At 31.6% G+C, this 3407-nt stretch overlaps 1 long non-coding RNA gene across 2 annotated transcripts; it reads left to right on the forward strand.

Annotated features, from left to right (window-relative positions):
* The first annotated feature begins 350 nt into the window (after nt 1–350).
* LOC108220582 (uncharacterized) lies at nt 351–2895 on the forward strand. Of its 2 annotated transcripts, none has more exons than XR_001806763.2 (4): nt 351–618; nt 1175–1232; nt 2034–2099; nt 2581–2895. It is a non-coding gene; the product is annotated as an uncharacterized LOC108220582 (long non-coding RNA). The 2 variants fall into 2 exon arrangements; XR_001806762.2 differs by having other exon boundaries at nt 352–618; nt 1965–2099.
* Nucleotides 2896–3407: the final 512 nt, after the last annotated feature.

Below are 3407 nucleotides of genomic sequence, written 5' to 3' on the forward strand. Positions count from 1 at the left end.
GAAACATGAAATTATTTTTTTTAAAATTCTTTTAGACAATCCAACCATACAATTGTTATTATAACTTGATTTTTAATTAAATATGGTAAAATTACTTAAACTTTATTAAAATATTAAAAGAAGGCCTTTTATTGTCTAAACTTATAATGTATAATTTTTATTTTAATGTATAATATATAATAAATTACATTATGTGCTTATTTTATTTAATATAACATATTACAAAATCTAATAATTTTAAATATAAATATAAATACTATTTTATGATGATTCTAATTTATTAAAAATATGAAAATAATAATAATTAAAAAAAGAAAGTATCACTTTCTTGGCGTGAAAAGATGAGCGGCAAAATTCCCACCAAAAATATAATTCACTCCCTCCTACTCTCTCTCTCTCCTCTCTACTCTGACCTGCCTCTCCGCTCTCACCTCTCCCGTCTCTACTCTAACATCTCTACTCTGCGTTTTCACATCTAACTAAATATTCGTTCATGGTTTTCTACTAATTGTTACTAAGTTGAACTATTGCCATCTAATTTTATTATTTCTACTAATTGGGTTTAAGTCTTTGTTTTGCAGATGATTAGGGTTTTTCAATTGGGGCTTTCAATCTAAGGTAAATCGTGTCACTGTGCTTCCAATTTTAATTGATGTTGATTTGGTTTACATTCATGTATTCTTTGTATATTATTTTGATTTTGTTTTATGTGGAGAGAGATAGTAATAGAGACTCAAACATTCAGTATGAGAGAAGAATAGAGAGCGAGAGAGAGACGGTAACAGAGAGGGAAAGAGAGTGTGGGCTATAGCGAAGGAGAGAACTGAGAAATGGAGAGAAGAAAGAATAGAAAAATTGAGAGATGGACAGAGGAAAAAAAGAGTTACAGAGATAGAGAGAGGCGAGATAGAAAAAGAGTTAATTGGGTCTGAATTTCTTATTGAAAACAGATTGTTAATTTAAGATTGATTTCTAGATGCAGAAGTCAGATTCCACACAATATGGTGTTAACATGAGAGCTGACCAACTGACTCTTTGGTTTTATATTAGTTATAAATGTGAACCAGTTTGAGTTTTTCTTTGTGACTTATAATTTTTCGAACTAACTTATTTGCTTCAAAAGTATAGTATTCATTGTGTTGAGTTCTTACTTACCAAGCTTCTAACGATCCAGTGTATAATAGCTACAGATCAGCTATGGAGTCTACCAGCCAAGCCAAGAAGATTCTCTGGTAATTATCTGCTGATTACCATTTAAATTCATTAAAAATGATTTTTCTTGTAGTGCATCTTCATTTACATGTGTACTAAAGACATGTGATATAAATGTGTGGATTGTCCATTATCTGCTGATTACCATTTGCTTCCACATGCACTATTTGAATCATTGTTTGGAAAACTCAATGCATATTTACAGTTGGATTTTGCTATATGGGAGCCGCTTCATGGTCCTTACAGTTGGGTTTTGCTGCATGCACTTTTTCTCTGTTATTTCTTTAGTTAGAGAATTCTCTTGAATAAATGGATGACACTCAATATGTGCTTGAAATCAAGAGACTAGTGAATGACGGTCAAAGTAGTGATCTTATTATGTTCACACTCTGGATTCTAAGCTTCGAGATTTTTACACAGTTTTTTCAGACCTGTGACCTGACTTTTTATGAGCTCTCTTTTATATAGTTTTGTGTGCTCAAACATATGAACTTGTAAGAACTTCACATTGTTATAGGACTTGAGATTTTAGTGAGTCTACCTTTTATATATATTCAGTATATAGAACTTCAGTCTAATTCTTTACTTATTTGATTATTTTATTTCTATCATTTATCATTCATTATGTCCAGTTGAGTTAAATAATAAGGTATGTATTGTCTTTTTAATAAGGCTGTGCATTGAGGTAATCGACTGGCACTTTTAGAATGACTAAGTATTACTAATCATATGATCGAATTATTATATTGCAGTTTGTCTGTAAAAAGAAACTCAATTTGACTGTAATTGTTGACAAAGATGGCTTTACCTCTAATAATCAGATCGAAAGTAGAAAGGCGACTGAGTTCACCAAGACAACCATAGACAATGCCAATTACTCCGACCAAGTAAGTCATTTAAGTTGACTATATTTTCATTATAATCTTAATTTCTGTGACAGAGGACTTTAAATGTAGACTATTTTCAGTCCTTAAATCTTGGCAGTATTGCATTTTTTTAGAGCTCTGTACTGTTAGGACATTGGCAGTAAGAGCTGAATGTTTTTTTTTTTTTATGATTTTGAAGAATGGATGTTAATTTTGGCAGACTGTTGAAATGTAACTATTGCATAAGTGAATATTAGTTCTAAGTCAGAAGGTTGAGACAAGAATGATAAATCTATTTTCAAATATCATGTAGCCATGCATTTTCAAATAAACACTATATTATGGTTTGCATTTTTATCCATGGCAGACAACTGCATTAAAATGGCATTGAACACCTTGCATTATGGTTTTATTTAATTTTTAGTGTTATCTTGCCCGATAATCCATTATCTTTTATATTTCAAACAAGAGAAGTTGAGGAATAATGCTGAAAATATATCAGGTCAATCTGTACAGAGGCTACCTGTTCAGTCTGGACAACGGTTACTAGCTCAATCTGGACAGTGGTTACCTGCTCAATGTGGACGTCAAATACAAGCTCAATCTTAGCATCATCTGCAATCTGGACGTGTTTCCGCTCAATCTGGAGATTATTATACATTTGTTCTTGCTATTTCTTAATTTTTTTTTAAATATCTTATAATGTACAGTTCTTGGAAACATTATATTTGTGGTGTTTATACTGGAAATAGTTAAAATTCTATTGGTAAAGTGCTGGGAATTTGGTAATAAAATGGTTGGCAAAGTGTTGGTAACATGTCTGTTAGCACTTCTTTTACTAAATGCACTAACATAATTTCGTTTGCAATTCTGTTACCAAATGTACCAACAGAATTTTTGTTACTAAATATACCAACAAAATTTCGTTGTGAAAATGTTACTAACAATACTAACCAAATATTCCGTTGGCATGTTCGTTGTAACATTGTTATTGTAAAAACTCAGAAATCTATTATTAGTGTGTCGGTATTCCGTTGGTAAATTTAGTAACGAATTTGTTCTGTTAGCATGAACTTCCCGACGGGCTATATGCCAACACATTGTTTTCGTCATCATTCCGTTGGCAAGGTGATTTACCAACGGAAATCCCTATTCTGCCAACGGAATTTCTGTCATTAAAAATGAATTTTCTTGTAGTGGTCTACTTGGGATATATGCTGACTTTGGTGGTTAATTATGGAACTGATTTTGTCAATAGTTGTATTCCTCCAATAGTAATTTCCCTCATTTTATCAGACCTTAAGATAAACCATGTGGGGTAATCCAATG

Source organism: Daucus carota, chromosome 5 (genome assembly GCF_001625215.2).
Source record: "Daucus carota subsp. sativus chromosome 5, DH1 v3.0, whole genome shotgun sequence".
Classification (NCBI taxonomy): domain Eukaryota; kingdom Viridiplantae; phylum Streptophyta; class Magnoliopsida; order Apiales; family Apiaceae; genus Daucus; species Daucus carota.